The sequence below is a fragment of the Monodelphis domestica genome, chromosome 7, assembly GCF_027887165.1.
Source record: "Monodelphis domestica isolate mMonDom1 chromosome 7, mMonDom1.pri, whole genome shotgun sequence".
NCBI lineage: Eukaryota > Metazoa > Chordata > Mammalia > Didelphimorphia > Didelphidae > Monodelphis > Monodelphis domestica.
In genome coordinates, this window is record NC_077233.1 from 143,843,094 (window position 1) to 143,860,301 (window position 17,208).

Here is a 17,208-nt window from a genome sequence, read left to right on the forward strand (position 1 = left end):
TACATTGGAGCCAGACTGTGAAGGTCCTTAAATGGCCAGCAAAGTTTTTATTTTAGACTACAAGCCATCGGGAGCCACGAAAACTTTTTGAGCAGACAGGTCAGACGGGAGCCTTCGGAAGAAACATTTCGCTGTTGCGAAGGATGGAGAAGAAAACGTCTGCAAACAGGGAAACCATTAACTAGCTGTGCGACCCTGGGCAAGTCACCTCCCTCATCCCATCCCTCCAGATTGCAGGACGCTCAGGTGCTTGGGGTGGCCTAGATGAGGTTATATAATGGGAACTCTCCAGCTCTAAGACCCTCTAGTCCTATGGTTGCTCTACTCCGGCTCAGGCGCGCGCTCGGAAGGAGTTGGGGAGAGGAGTGGGGGGGGGGGGGGGGAGCGCGCCCTCGAAGGGAGGGCGCGAGCACGGAGGAGACCAGGAGCCGGGGTAGCAGCGCAGTGAGGGGAACAGTCCGGGGGAGGAGCAGCCATGGGGGTTGGGAAGTCGGGGGAGGCTCATTGGGCTGAGTCGCGCGCGCACGTGCGTGCGCGAGGGCCCGCTGCCCACGGGCTGCGCGGGGTCCGGGGCCGAACGAGAAGGCAAGGTTGCTATTTCGAGACCGCAGTCCTAGTCCTCCCCCGCCTCCAGTCCCCCCACGGTGCGCACTAGCCTGGAGAGGAACCTGACCAGCCTGCTAAAGCCGAGGAGGCGGGGTCTGGGCGGAGCCTGATTGGGCCGTGGGGGTGGGGAAGAGGAGAGGGGCTGGGGGGCGCAGCCGCGGTGGCGGTGACTCCAAGAGCCCGCCCCCCTCTCTCTGTCTCTTCTCTGCTCTGCTTCCTCCCCTAGCTCAAGGGACTAGGAGCTCTTGGGCCGTAGTGGTACCTGGCGCTCCCTTCCTTCTGTCCGGGGTCAGAGTTCAGAAGCCTTGCTGCCCCCTCCTCCCTTCCCAAACTGGACTCCAGTAAGCTCGGGCGGCCGGTCCAGGAGGGGCGTGGGTCCCTAAGCCCCACAAAACCGATCCTGAGAGGACGCGGACCCCTCTCGTCCTAGGACCCAATCCAGCCCCCGAGATGGGCCCAGGGAAGGGGACTGCCTTTCCGAGCTGTCAGAATCCAAGCGAGACGCCACGCCCCCACCCCAAATAGTAACACTTTTCACCCATTGAAGCCCCGGAGCTCCGGGCTCACCAGTCAACCCCAATTCTTCAGGGGCAAGCCCCACCCCTTTCCAATAGGAACACCCACATCCTTCCAGGGGCCCGGCCCCTCCTCTCCTGCTAAGTGCATGTGTGTTTGTTATTGTTATGGCCCATCTACATGCCCCATTCGGTGCTAAGTTTTCTGCATACACATACATGTGCATCGGTAGAGAGGCAAGCAAGGGTGCACAACTGCGTGTGCTCACATCCGAGTTGTTAGTGTGAACACGTAGGTCTGTATGCTGTGCCCAAGCGCAAGAAGATGCACGCGTGAGCCCATGTACACGTTTACAAACATACATATGTTCATGTGTGTGGAAAAGTACCACGAGTCTCCGACCTCCGGCTGCAGAAAGCGGAGAAGTGTCAGCACCCCTATTGTCTGTCCCGGGGAGAGGCCACTCCTGTGGAGACTCCCGGCGGGGGGACCCAAGCCAGCCCTCGTGGCCTCATGCATTATTGATAATAATGGCTGTGTCTCTTTAACTGGGATTGGTTTACGACACCATGTGTGCGTGTGTGAGTGTGTGTGCGTGCGAGGGAGCGAGTGAGTGAGTGTGTGTGAGTGTGTGTGTGTGTGTGTGTGAGTGTGTGTGTGGTTGGGGGGGGGGGGGGAATAGAGACAGCTTGCATCTCTCATCCTGTGCTCTCTGGATCCCAGCTAGCTGTTTGCTGGGGAGGAGAGGGAGGAAACACATTTTGCTCCCTGCAAAACGGCTTTATTTATTTTTGGGACGAACCTCCAGCCTTTCCCCGGGGTGGGGAGAGCTCAAAACAGCCAATTCTGATCCGAACCAAGGAGCTCAGCTGCTGCCTCAGAAGCAAGAGAGGAGGGGAAATCGGCCTTGTTCGGGCTAGGACTGACCCCGGGACTGCCAGAGACTAGAGGGGGGGTCGTCTGGCTGTTTTCCTCTCCTCCTCCTCCTCCCCCCTCCCCCCAGCACGGTATTTTTCTCCTTCTCGCTTTCATGCTCATCTCCACATGAAGGGAAGACTCCCTGCGGACGGCATGGCATGAGCCCGGAGCCGGCGCGTGAGGTAAGGGCTGCTTCTCGCCAGATCCTTCGCGGCACAAAGCCCCCAGTGCCAGGTTGCACGGCTGTCTAGAGGAGACATCCCACCCAGAGGGGCTGCGTGTTGCTTACAATGAGAAAGAGGGAGGAGGCGCGGGGCTTAATTAGAGCCCTCTCGGAGTGCCGGGGCAGCGCCGAGATGGGCTTATGTAATGGCAAACACTCCTTCCTTGCCCCGCTCCTCTCCAGTCTGCCCATGCAGAGCCGGCCAGATGCTGCCAGACAGGTATCTCTCCCTTCTTTGGCCCCTTTTCGGGACTTGCCGCTGCTCTCCGGCCCCTAGTTCCACACCGGGGAGGGGGGGGGGGGGACCATCCACCTAGTTCAGGGTTGTTTATTTCTCGCCATCTCGCTCCTCCCTGCCCACCCCACCCCCTAAGCCACCTCGGATCTTGATTCTTGATTTAGATTCCTCTCTTCTCTCCTCTCGGGGGACTCACTTCCAGGAGCGGGGAGGGGGGTGAGGGGGGAGCGGCCCTAGCCCAGGGAATGTAGTCGCTAGCCAAGCCCTCTCCAGCTAGCTGATGGGAAATGTGGCGGGCCAGGATGGAAGTGTAGGATGGGAGACGTCCGGCTCTCGTCCCGCTCCGACCCTCTGTCCAGCGGGGGAAGCCCCTCCTGGCTTCATTTCGCTACCCCACCCCCCTCACCTCCCACCATGGCCCGATCAGCCGTCCATCTGCCTTATGGAGTGTGCTAATAGGAGAGTGATTGGCTATGGCTAAACTCAGAGATGGCGAAAAGTGGATTCTATGGTTTAGGGCCATTGATTAGTTCCATTCCCTCAGAAAACTGGAGTCTGTTGGTCTGGAGGATGGGTGGGGAGCAGTTCTCTAATTCATTAAAATAAAAAACCCAAACAAACCAGAGAATAGAGTGTGAAGGGGGCGGAGGAGTCGGCTTGCCGGGCATGGGGGCTTCAATGGGAAAATGAGGAGAGGATGAGAGAACCGAGTCTGACATCCCTGAGGCCTGCTCAGAGGGGCCTGAGGCCTGGTCCGAGGGCTTCACTGGAGGATGGAGACCTGGGAGCCGAGAGCTTTAATGCTCTGAGAAACCTGTGCGGTGGACTCTTCGGGCCTGAGGACAGACTGACACCACAACCGTCCACCCTTCTGCTAGAGCTCCCACCCCTGTCCCAGTCGCTGTCTACTCCTTATCCTCCCCACCCTGTTCCTTGCATGCCCCTTTGCCAGTTTTGTTCCCTATTTGCCAGGGAAGATGGAGGCTTCCTTGTGCAGAGCCAGCCTACAACTCTCACCACAAACAACTCCCAACAGAGAAAGGGATGGAGAGCTTGCTCCTGCCCCAGCCTTCTTCTAGTCTTCTCCCTTCCCTGGGCCCTTCTAGGGAGGGCCTGATGTCCAGCCTCTGACTGCCCCACACAACTGGACTGACCAGGGTCAGCTAAGGCCACACAGCATCTTCTCCCCACGTAGAAACCCTTCCAAGTTTCCCCAGCACACAGGCCTGTCCTCGGGTCTGGCTCTTTCCCATAACGTGCCTGATGACGTGAGGTTACCATAGGTGCTCCCTGAGAGTACATACAGCTCCAGCCAGAGGTTCAGGAAGAGAAGGTCAGCGGCCTCCTGGAGAGGGTTATGTGAAACGTACTGAGGACCAGGGGAAAGGTGAGACCACACCACTGGAGAGAGAAAAGTTCAGCCCCAGGCAGAGCTGAGGAAGGGCAAAGAAAATGGGTATCCCCTTCCTAAAGACGAGGCTTTGCACCCTGGTGGGGTAAATGGTTGCCCAGGCAGTGCCTGCCTGTGTGAGGAGGAAGAAAGGAAGGACTAAGGGGAACAGGAATTAATCCTTGCAGTTTGGGGTAGGATTTTGGCCCCTGGTACCAAGAACAGGTAGACCAAGGACTCACACTGGACCATTCCTGCTAATGCTTTTCTCCTTGCCTTAGACTCCTGGGATGCCTGTAGCTAGAAAGCATGACAGAAAGCAACCTTAACAGCTGCCTGCTCTTCCCCAGGCATGAGAGCCCTGTTGAATTCCTTCCCATCTCTTAAAGCCCAGCTTGGGAAGAAAGGAAACAGGCATTTTATTAAGCATCCACTATTGGCCAGGCATTGTGCTAAGCACTTTACAAATACGATCTTATTCGGTCCTTGCCACAACCCTGGGAGGTAGGGATTATTATCCCCATTTTACAGTTGAGGAAGATGAGGCAGATTATGTGACTGGTGCAGGGTCACACAGCTAGTAAATATTTGAAGCTGGATTTTTAACTCGGGTTTTTCTGACTCCAAGCCCAGCACTTTTTATCCACTGAACTATCTTTTCCAGGAAGTCTCATGAGACAGCATCACATGGTACCTAAAGTGCTAGGTTTTGAGTCAGGAATTCAAATTCATACCATTCCAATCACAGTTTTGAGACGTATAGACTGTGTGACTATGGAAGTTACTACATCTCTCTGAGTCTCAGTTTCCCCATCTGTGAAATGATGGGGTTGGACTAGATAGCTTCTAGGTCTCTTCCAACCCTAAATCTCTGCTTCCTTGAGTCCTCCTGCCGCTCCCCTTCCCCCAATAACAATACTTCCCTCCTTCCATCTCACTCTCTCTTGCCCTTATGATGTAATATTGCCTGTTATAGTTAATTGGGAATGTGACATCCCCCTGAAAGCTCCATGAAGATTGGCTTCCTAGCTTAGCCAAACTTTGTATGTCTCTTAAACCCAGAACGGTGGGTTTGACACCCAATTAGGTATGCGTACAGTAGGCATTTAATGATTTTTAGTTAAACTGAGTGGAAATGGATCCCATCCTAGACTTAGTTCCAATCAGCATTAGAACCTATTCCCCTATTTCAACAGGTGCTCACTGCCCTTGGCTTAGGAAAGGGAGTTCTTAGGCCAAGATTCACGTGTCAAAATGCCATAATGAACATGATCCCTACCCAAATTTCTCCCATATTAAAATCACCCATTCTTCTCCTGATTCCTCATAGTGATATAAAAAGAGTTGTTGTTGTTCTGTTGTTTTAGTTGTGTTTGACTCTTTGTGATCCCATTTGGGGGTTTTCTTGGCAAAGATACTGCAATGGTTTGCCATTTCCTTCTCCAGCTCATTTTACAGATGAGGAAACTGAGGCAAATAGGGGGATGTGACTTGCCCAAAGTCACACAGCTAGTAAGTGTCTGAGGCCAGATTTAAACTTGTAAAGATGAGTCTTCCTGACTTTAGGTCTACCACTGTGCCAAGTTAGGCCTAATTATTAACCCCATCCACCCACTGATCAATGCATCAAGAAACATTTATTAAATGCCCGATATGGGCCAGGCACTTTGTTAAGTGCTGAGGATGTAGTTACAAACTAAAGAGAGTGGGACAGCTAGACAACTCAGTGGATAAAGAGCCAGGCCTAGAGATGGGAGGTCCTGGATTCAAATTTGGCCTCAGATACTTCCTAGCTATGTGATCCTAGACAAGTCACCCTTTCCCTTCTTCTGCCTTGGAACCAATACTTAGAATCAATTCTAAAATAGAAAGTAAAGGTTAAAAAAAAGCAAAAGTCTCTGCCCTCAACAAGTTTTCAGCCCACTTGGGGAGTGCAATGATATGAAAATAAATAAATTCTTAGGAATTTTATAAGGGTTATGAAGAGAAACCACTAGTCTAGGACCTTGAAAGCTCTGGTTCATTAGGATTCATGGGTTCAGTACAACTCTCAGAAAAGAGAGGAGAGTGAGGAGAATTCATTCAAGAGAAAGACCAATAATTGCTCAGGACAGCCCTAACCTATCCCATCTAAAACACCTTTTCTGCATTAGAAAGAATGTTGGTCCTATTTTTTAGTGAGGAAGAGCCATGGCAGCTTTGGGTTCTGTGCTGTGTGAGTTAAGCTTTAAGGATACCTTAAGAAGGGAGCTTTAGAGAAAGAAGTTTCCAGAGTAGAAGGCAATTGGAAGATGCCTTGGTTCCCCTTTTCTCATTACCCCCTAGAGATTCTTAGGTTCAGCTTGTGTTGTCTTTGCCAGAGGCCAGGGCTTCTCTCCTCTCTTTTCTCCCATGCTATTGCCTTAAAAGCTATCAAAGGATCCAGATATTCAGACAGACTCTCCATTGGTGTGCAGTGAAGCCCTAGGATCAATCTGGAGCTGGAATATTCTACTGGGGTTATAGAGAAGCCAGTTCCCCTCCAGGACCAGAGACTGACTTTCATTTCTTTCCACTTTGTAAATAAGCACATGATAGAGACTCTTTCTCCTTCTTGACTCATATGATTTATTCTTTGGTCGGGAGCGTTAATGTAGGGTCTCAATCAATACTCAGGACATTGTGGTGGAACTTATTCTTTCCCAAGAGTCCCTGGCATGCAAGTGGGGAGACTGTAGCCCCCTGAGAACATTTCTGAGCTGGGGGCGGGAAGAGAGCTCTGCTGTTATGACATCTGTAAAATGGAAGGAATTTTAATGTGCTTTAGTCATGAATTTTGTCAGTGAAAGTTTCTCAGCTGAGGAGGAAATTGCCCCCACAATTTTTCTCTCAGCATCCTGGGTGCCCCTTCTTTTCATCCCCTGCCATCTTATTCCCACCATGTGGGAGTTGAAGATTGATGCAAGCTCCCCTAGTCACCCACACCCTCTCAACCTTACCCTAGGAGGCAAAGTTCTGCCCAAGCTGCAGGGCCCTGCAGAGAGAGAAAAGCCTTCTTAAGAGTAACCTCATCAAAGAAACTTTGGAGGAGAGCTGGCAATGAGAGTGGGCTGAGAAAGAAGTCAGAAAAGAGAGAGAACTAACTGGAGGAAGTTTGTCCCATCTTTATCATCATTCTTCTGAAGGTGCTTAAGAGCACTTTATATGTTTGGACTCATTAAAGCAAACCTTCCTCACACAGAAGAGAAAAAGATGAGAAACCAGAAGGAGGATTAGTAAGAAGGGTTTGGGACGAAGCAACAGACGAAATAGGTGAGAGAAAAAGCCTGTGTGGAGAAAGAAGTCCTACCATGCAGAACCCCAATAGCCTGACAGCATGGGAGACAAAATAAGGAAATTTCAAGGAAGGGATGAGGAGGGAGGCTGTGGAAGTAGGGTCAGAGCCCAGAGAAATCAATCACAGAACAGCAACCCAGTACCCAGTATTCACAAGACTGAATTCGTAGCCTAAAGCAGAGTTCACCTAGGAAAAGAATAAATGAGAAAGAGTGTGGCAAGAAGGAGATGTATGCCTCCTGCCTGAATACCTTCTGGGTCCCCACAGAGAGGATATGAATGATGCCAATGCAGAAGGAAAGAAGAGCCAGAACTTAGCATCTTCCTTGTAGGGAACTGTATGTCTGGGGGAAGAGGGTCTGGGTTACCAGGGCCTGAAGGCTGCAGAGACGTGGCTGAGACTCAGCCCTCACTTTTCTCTCTGTGGGCTCCTCAGTGAGCCCTTGTAGGCTCAGACTCTGGGGGAAGGGCCAGAAAAATCCAAGCATGGTGCTAGTTGGTGGCCAAGACCCATCTTAAGCAATGGTGATGGGGAGTTAGTCAGCACTGCATTTCCCAAGAAGGAATTTCTTAGCAGATAGAAAGGACAAATGGCATCATCATTTCCTGAGTTTCCTACCAATTTCCAGTCCCATCTACTCCCAGAAGCAGGGGTACTCCTGGACCACTGACTATGGGGCTTTGACTATAATTTCTCACTTAAACATCCTGTCTCTCTAAGAGCTCACAGTTCCCTCCCTCACTTAGTGATCTCAAGCGTCACACTGGTATATCATTATCTCATTAACATCTATAATAATCTCTGACCACTGTACTATTTCTCTAAAATCTATAACATCATTTTCCCTGCTGGACCATCCCTGAAAGTAGCTGAAATAGTTGAGTGCTCACTTAGCAGCATGCATCTCCTAGTGCTTTTTTAGGCAGCGAGGTGCCTAAAGGATCTAAGGATCTTGGAAAGACCTGGATCCAAATCCTACCTTAGACATTTACCAGCAGTGTGATACTGGGCAAGTCACTTAACCTCTATTTATTTCAGTTTCACACCTACCTCCCAAAATTGTTAGCATTTAATGAGATAATAATTATAAAGCATTTAGCACAGTTCCTGTTACATAGTAAATGCTATATAAATGTTAGCTATTGTTTTTTTTAATTAAAGTGTTTTGCACACTTCAAAGCACTAAGTAAATGCTAGCTCTCATTATTATCTGTAATATCTTTTTCACAATTATTTTATCCCTCTGACAGATATGGAAGTCATTCAACACATGATATAATATGCCTTCCATTGGTATACCATCCCTCTAATGCCTGCAATGTCCTTATCACCCTCTAATATTTGTAATATCCCTTACCCAAACTTGTCATTTCTCAAATAGCTACAATGTTCACAGCATTCTTTCATTGCCCCAGTTTGGTTCTGGCATAAAGAAGGGTCCCCCCAAAGGGAGATTTTTTTTTATCAGCTAGCCCATCTTTCTGAGTTTCTCTTTAGAGTCCTCTCCATTCATCCCAACAGGCCTGCAAAATCCCAGTTCATCAATGTCCCTTTTGTCAGTGGGGAGAATAACAGGAATATGTAGGGTGTTCTGAAATTCTCAGAGGTTAAAGGATTGGGAGCAGCTTCAGGGAGCATTATACATTTAGTTTACTGAACTGTCTTTTGGGCACCTGGATGAGACGCATCTGTTGCTACTCCAGGAAGGGACTTAAGAGTTACATTTCTTCTCCCAAAACTCTTGAACCTAAGATCTTGAGAAACCTGATGTCAGGAAATCACAACCAGTGAGTAATATGGTTCCTTAAGGGAGTCTATGAGTGAACTGAGAATAGGACATACATACACGCATCTATGCTTACACATACCTATATACACAAATAGAACAAGATCTGGGGAGCCCAGATCTCTGCCCATGTAGGGAACAGAAACTTCTTGTGGTCTGGGCATCACTCCCCTTAATATCCAATCCTGGGATGAAGAGGGAACATAAGTCACCCATTGTCCTACCCTCATGGTTTGTGAGAGAAGCAGTGACAGGAGATTAAGCGGATGGCCTAGCAGCACCTCAGGTCCATCTGTAACTTGTCCCTGTGCCACTCATAGACTCCTCCCTAGAGTGTACAAAGAATTATCATTTGCATGTTACCACCTGGGTAACAGAGGCACATTGGACTGAGCAGTGGAGCGAGAAATTGCCCAGGGCCTGACTGTCTTGAAATTTTCTCATCCTTGATATAAAGTCCAGAGTAAAGACTCCCTAAGACTCCCCCTATCCACATGCTGTGGATCTAGGCTCAGGATGCACAAAAGGCCCAGAACCCCAAGATCTGTGGTTTGCTTTCCAGGATAGTTTGACAGCACTTCTGTTCATGCCATGCTGTTTCAACACTGAATTTGGAGTCTGAGTGACTGGGGTTTGAATCTGAGCTTGGCTATTTACTAGTTGAATCATTTTAAGCAAGTCACTTTTCTCTAAATCTCAGTTTCTTCATCTATCAAAGGGTGATGTTATACAACCTGCTTCACTGAATTTTGGTAAGGAAAAAGTCTGATAAACTTTAAAGCATTACATAAACGTGAAGAGCAAGGTTTGTTTTTTGTTCTTGTTTTTTGGTTTGGGGGTTTTTTTTGGAGGAGGAGGAGGAGGAGTTAACTGATACTTTGAATTTGCCTTTAGTGATGATCTTTCCTAGTGATTCAGTGAGTTGGAGTCAGGAAGACCAGAGTTCAAATGCTGCCTCAAGATAATCATTTGCTGAGGGCAGCTGGGTGGCTTAGTAGATTGAGAGCCAGTCCTAGAAATGGGAGGTCCTAGGTTCAAATTTGGTCTCAGACACTTCCCAGCTGTATGAACCTGGGCAAGTCTCTTGACCCCCATTGTCTAGCCCTCACAGTTCTTCTGCATTGGAGCCAATACACAGTATTGATTCTAAGGTGGTAGGTAGGGGTTTAAAAAATAATAAGTTTTTTTTAAAAGATACTCATTTGCTATGTGATCCTGCTTCAGTTTCCTTATCAGTAAAGTGGGAATAATAGTACCTACCTTACAGGATTGTGGTAAGAGTCAAATGCAGTAATAATTGTAAAGGGCTTTACAAATCTTAAAGCCCTCCCTCTACAAATTCTAGTTGTTGTCCTTATCTTCCTTCTGCCTCTGAATACAGGAATCAAGAAAAACATACTAGAAGAGAGAAATTAGAATGATACAGATATATCTTCCTTACTGGATCTAATTAAGCCTTTATGGCAGCACCTAATTCAATGCCATGAATAGTTAGAGACTTAATCACTGGTTCTTGACTACGCTGATTATGATTAATGATGACATACTATACCACCCAGGTACTTCTTCTCAGGGTCAACGTGTGCTTACTGAGCCACTGACTCACCATTGTGACCTTGGGCAAGTCACTTCCCTTCCTCGAGATCTCTGCATCTGGAAGGAATTGGATTCCATATTTTACTCCTGTCATTTTAGAATGATTTTATTCCAAGCTTCCAAAAAAGCAACTACATCTTCCTTGTGCCCCTAGATATTAATTTCATCATTCTTCTTCCTTCAAAACTCACTTCATTATAATAAATAGGAAGGGGTTGAAAGGTAGCAAATAGGCCAACTTAGAGACAGAAGGGGCAGTCACTTGTCTAGTTTGACAATAGAGCTGTCGCAGAAGCAGGAAGTATCACATCCCCATGGCCCCCTTCATATAAACACAGAGGTACAAACACATCCCAAAATGTCCCCACTCACTGTACTGCCCCTCAGAGTTGCTGTGCAGGCTCAGGAACTGTCTCTTTCTGTTCCCTACTGTCTGATGCAGTTTGTTGGGAATCCATGGGCCCATGCCACTTGAAGAGCTGGGAGCATGTGGAGTAGCCAGACCAAGGCTGGCAGAAAGAAATCAAGATGGGAAAACAGCACGGGGCACCTCGATCCCGAGGACACGAGGGCTCTCGGTTATCATAGGACCTGGAAGGAGGTTTGACACCCAGAGCAGGGGGTTAGAATGTCTCCTGGAAGAGACAGCAAATGTGGAGGCAGCTTGAACCCCAGGACTCTGGCAGAAGGTTACTCTGTATTCTTCCACAGTCAGCCTTAGCCAATGTCCTCCTCCAGGCTTTGGAATCATTGTTATTGTTGTTTCTACAGAATGAAACCACTCTCCTAGCTCGATTAGTGAATTGAGTATGCGGATGTGTGTCCAAATATATGTTCCTATAACATTTTGTGGTTTGTTGCGAGCCTGGGAGAGAGATGCACCCAAACCAGTACATAGATAGGACTACACGCATGAAGAAGCAAAAAGGCTTTGTGGCCTTGGGTGAGTAATTTCACCTCTCCGAAATGGAATTTTCTCAAGTAAATCAAAATGGTTGAGCCATCTCTGGGGTCTCCTCTAGTTCTTAAAGGAAAAATGGGTTTCTTTCTCTAGCAACTTCTCCACAGCAACCCATGCTAGTATCATCACCCCCCCCCCCCGAAAACAGTAAAGGAAAAAAGATAAGGAAAAAGGAGCAGAGAAATGAAATGATTTGCCTACGGTCACCCAGATAATATATGTGAGAGCCAGGACAAGAACGGAGTCATCTCTGATTCCAAGTGCAGAGCTCCTGACACTCCAAGACATTATCTCTGATGCACCATCACAACTACTGTGTGTGTAGAAGTCTCTCTCTCCACTTTGTTCAGAGTATTTAAAATCTTTGAAATCTTCAAGCCTCCAGCAGTATTTCCTTTTGGTTCTCCTACTAGGCTCTGACTACCTCCCCCTCTTCCATTCCACCTGAGCTGCTTCACCTCTCCTCCTAGAGTCGCTTCCCTGCTAAGATTGAATTTCAAATTGTTTTGGTCTTGCAGCTCCCCGCGGCCCCTCTCTGGGATGCTCTCCAAGGTGCTGGCCCCAGGCCCTGCAGCCTCTACGCGCCACCCTCCCTGTGTTGCTGTCCGTGGTGCTGCAAGCCATGAGGCTCTCTTTCCATGCTCTCTCTCAGCTTTGGGGAATGGACTTGGCAGTGGAAGTTTGGGAAGTTTGGAGTTTGGGAAGCCAGAGAAGTTCAAGGGTAGAGGAGAGTAATACTAGATGGGGAACACACCGCAGGATCTGTGAGAGGGAAGGACCAAAGATGACATTTTCAATAAAGAGGATGGATAGAGGGGTTTGAAGAGGGGTGATGAAAGATAAATAGAATACACAGTATTGGGGGGGAGAAGAGCCAGAAATTATGATAAATTCACCAACACATAACCCCCTCCAATATCAGCAAGTCCTTCTGTAAGACTGTTGACCTGAGATGGCAATATATCTGAATATCTGAATGCCAACACTGAGGTCATAGGATCATAGAGTTAATATAGTATAGTCATTTATTATTTTTTATTTTTTTAAATCCTTACATTCCATCTTAGAATCAATTCTGTGTATTGGTTCTAAGGTGGAAGAGTGGTTAAGGACTAGACAATGGGGATCAAGTGACTTTCCCAGGGTCACACAACTAGGAAGTGTCTGAGGTTAGATTTGAATCCAGGACCTCCCATCTCTGAGTCTGGCTCTCAATCCACTGAGCTACCCAGCTGCCCCTATAGTATAGTCATTTAGAGGCGATCTAGTCTAAACCTCCCCTTTAAAAATGAGGAAACTGAGGCTCAAAGAGGTTAATTCACTTGCCTAAGATCACACAGGTAGTTAGTAGCAGAAGGAGTATATGAATGTGGGACCCATGGACTCCAAATCCAGCATTGTTTTTACTGGACCATATTGACTACCTTCACTTTTCTCTATAGTAAGAAATAGACATTTGGGGAAAATATAAAACAATAGACAAACATTCCAAGAAAAAATTATGAATCAATGATTCTTTAGAATCTCAATTTGGCCTCTGTGAGACAGCCCTGGGGCATTCTTTCCCTAATAATAATTGATAAATGATCCTAATAACATTTGCAAATATCACCCCCATTTTACAGTTTAGGATAATGAGGCTCAGAGAGGTTAAATAACTTTCTCCAGGCCACACAGCTAGTAAGCACTATTTGCATCCTGATTCTAAATCCAATATTCTTTATACTCTGCCATACTTCCGAGGACTGAAATCCTGACCTCACATGTGCTGTGTATTGACTGCTTGTTACGACTATTTTCATCTAATCAGACATTGGTGGAAACTGTTAAATAAGCATATAAAGATATTAAAAAGTAATTCATAGAATAAGAATATTAGATTTGGAAGGGAATCTAGGGGTAATTTAATTCACTCCCCTCATTTTAGAGATGAAAGAACCGAGTTCATATAGCTAGCAAGTGGCAAGGCCCTGATTTGAACACAAGCCTTCTGTCTACAGCTCTGCCTAAGACCCTATATTATTAAGCATCACTGTAAACATATGTCATGTCAAAACTGTAAAATTTGGTTCTAGTGTGAGAACTCCTTCCACAAATTTAGGTTGAAACCCACCTATAATCTCATAGTTTTACATAATTTAGTGTGTTAGTTCCCTGAGGCTCAGAAAGCTTAAGTGGGCCCCTGGTGACTTAGTCCTTAGTGCCCAAGGCAGGATTTTACCTTAGATCTTACCAACTTTAAGTCTTGTAGTCCCTCTGTCAGTCTATTATGTCTTTCTCAAATAATAGTGTCAATGTTAACAGCTCACATATCTGTATCACTTTACGATTTACCAAATGTTTTCTTCGTAACAACTCTGTGTTGTCCATATAAATCAATAACTAAGCATTTATTAAGTGCTTAATATATGCCAGACACAGTGCTTCATGCTGGGATACAAAGACAAAAGTGAAACAGTCACTGCCATCAAGGAGTAGCTAGATAGAATGTATTTCTATGAATATAGATATAACATGGAAGGCAATATATAAATACATACAAAATAGGTTAAAAGTTATTGAAGGCATCTGGAGTGGTAAGAAAATACCTTCTATAGAAGGTAGCAATTAAGCTGAATTTTAAAGTAAACTAGGGATTCCAGGTGGCACAGTGAATAAAACACCAAGCCTAGAGTCAGGAAGACCTGAGTTCAAATCCAGCCTCATACACTTACTAGCTTTGTGTCACTGAGCAAGTCACTTAACCCAATTTGCTTCAGTTTCCCATATATAAAATAAACTAGAGAAGGAAATGGCAAACCACTCCAGCATCTTTGCCAAGAAAACCCCTAATAGGGTCATGAAAAGTTAGACATGACTGAAATGACTTAACAACTATAAAAAGGGATTTTAAAAGGCTGAAGTGAAGAAAGAGTGTTTCAGGCATAGGGGACAGCAGTACAAAGGCATGGAGATGGGACATGGCATGTCACATAGAGTAAAAAGGATACTGTGATCTTTTGAGTCTTTAGAGTGTATGAATAGGCTTAATGTCTAATAAAACTGAACTAAGACTGGAAAGGCATATTTTAAGGGCAGATTGTGAAGGATTTTAAATGGCAAGAAGAGTAGTTTCTGTTTTTATCATGGAGGTAGTATGGAGCCACTGGAATTTAAGTAGAGGAATGACATGCTGAAACCCTATCCTTAGGATAATCATTTTGTTAGCTAAATGGAAGATGGATTGGAAGTTGGGGCAAGATATGAAGGAAGGAGATCCATTAGAGTGTGTTGCCACAGGCCAGGTAGGAGATGATGAGTACTTGAACTAGGGCAGTAGGTGTGTGGTTGAAGGGAAAGACACAGATGCTGGAGACATCGTGGAGGTGTGAAGGTGGAAAGAGCAAGAGTTAGCCACAGATTGGATATATGGGGATGAGGAAGAATGTGAAGTTGAGGATAACAATGAATTTTCAAAGCTGGGTGATTGGAAGGATGGTGATATCTCTGACAGAAATAGGGATGTTTAGAAAAGGGTTGGTTTGTGGGGAAAGGCCATGAGTCTTGTTTTAGATACATTAAGCCTGACATGTCTGCAGGACATATGGTTCAAGATATCCAGGAATTTGGTTGTTGTGTGGGAATTTCCTCCATAGATTTGGCTACAAGAGGTAAGTGAGAATAAAGACATTGAAAATGATGCTGAATTTTTTTAAACTGGGGTGACTGGAAGGATAGTGATACATTTAACAAAAATATAGACATTCAGAAGAGGAGTGGGTTTTAGGGAAAAGATAATGAGTTCTGTTATGGATACATCAAGATTGAGAAGTCTACTGGATACATTGTTCAAAATAGTTAACAGACAACTGATGATATAGGATCAGAGCTCAGGAAAGAAACTAGGGCTGAATATATAGATCTAGGAGTAATCTCCATCAAGATGATCCATGGGATCTGATGAAGGCACTGATTGAGATAGTATACCACTAAAAAAAGAGGAAAGGGGGCAGCTGGGTGGCTCAATGGATTGAGAGCCAGGCCTAGAGAGGGGAGGTTCAAATCTGGTCTCAGAAACTTCCTAACTCGGTGACTCTGGACAAGTCACTTAACTCCCATTGCCTAGCCCTTATGGCTCTTCCTCCTTAGAACCAAAACACAGTATTGATTCTAAGATAGAAGGTCAGGGTTTTAAATAAAGAAAAATAAAAAAGGAGGAGAGTATAAAACAGAACCTAGTAATACACCAGCAATTAGGGAACAAGATATGAATGAAGATGATCCAGCAAAAGACACTAAGAAGGAGTAGTTGGATGAGTAAAGAAAAAGCAATACATAAAAACCCAAGAGAAGAGAATATTCAGGAGAAGATAGTGGCCAATAGTGTTAAATTCTATAGAGATCCGTACTGCAAGAATTATTGTTCTATAGTTTTACAGATGCAGAAACCGAGGTCCGGAAAGGAGAAGTGATTTACAATAAGTTTAAAGGTTAATGAATATCAGAGCCAAGAGTGGAACCCAATTCCAACTCTTCATCCTAGACTTTTCTCTTTACCAAACCACTTCTTTTAATAAGATTCAAGCAAGTAGGAAGGGAACTTCAAAGTGGCCAAAAGTATGGTAGACTTTTTTTGACATAATTAATTGCAGATGATTCAGTGGTCACAAAGAACCTAGTAGGTTGTCATTGGGGAAAAGGGTTGAGATAGCAAGGATCTCATTCTCCATGTAGGTTTGGATCCCTAGACTATATCCAACCTCTTTAAAATGTAAAGAGAGAGGGGAGGAGGGAGACTGCTAAGGAATTCTTGTAAAGAGTCTTCCCAGCCTTGTAGCATTAAGCTGACATTTTTAGCAAAAGCCTCATGTTCCTAGATATAGTAGGACTTCTTGTTATTTCCAAGTTATTTAAAAAAAAGAATTGGAATGGCAGGTGGGAGATGATCACAGAGGAAAGGAAAGTCCAGGCTTCAAGTTTTAAATTTTCTGTGCAGTGTAGGGTGAGCATCTTTCCTGCCTAGAGTCTTCAATTCCTGCTCTCCATGTCCTCCTACTTACTTGTCAAATGGTCTGTAAAGTGCTTGTAGATCCTCACATCTCAGTTGATATTTGGTTGAGACAAGGATATACCAAAAAGATGGTGCTATGCCATATTGGTGAGGGGAGAGACTCAGAGAAACACTGGCAATTCACTGATTATAATTAGCATGTGCATATCCTTTTCATTGTATATTCTGTACATGTCTATGAATTCCATGTCTTACAGACTAATAGACTGTTAAACTAGGAAGGGATCTAAAAAGTCAGTTAGTCCAGTCTCTTTGTTTTGCAGATGAAGAGAAAGAGGTCCAAATTGTGGCAATGACTGAGTTAAGACCACAAAGTCATTAAGTGGCAAAACAGAGCCTTGAACCCAGGTCATTAGACTCAAAGGTTTTTTTCTACTTAGTATTACATGCTATTGGGGGAGGTAAGTAGAACCAGAAAATTCCAGCCCCCTTCCCTCAGAGAAGCAGGGAATTTACAGCCTATTTGGGAAAACTAGCCTCACCCACACATAAAAAAGTATTAGAGAATAATAGCAGTTTACAATCAAGTGTCAAACAGGATCAAATGGGCTGTGGTCTGAGGAAGGAGGGACCAGTGTGGGTTGCTGGGAAGATCTGGAGGAGGAAGG

At 45.8% G+C, this 17,208-nt stretch overlaps 1 protein-coding gene across 4 annotated transcripts in view; it reads left to right on the forward strand.

Moving 5' to 3' along the window:
• The first annotated feature begins 1,517 nt into the window (after window positions 1–1,517).
• The window catches only part of FBXL16 (F-box and leucine rich repeat protein 16), a 28,406-nt gene continuing 12,715 nt past the window's right edge, over window positions 1,518–17,208 (forward strand). For 2 of the 4 annotated variants that reach the window (XM_007499240.2, XM_007499241.2), the window contains exon 1: window positions 1,518–2,222. The gene's annotated coding sequence lies outside the window, so the exon portion shown is untranslated. Of the gene's footprint in view, window positions 2,484–17,208 lie in introns of all 4 variants that reach the window. The other 2 variants (XM_056805737.1, XM_007499239.3) reach the window with 2 other exon arrangements.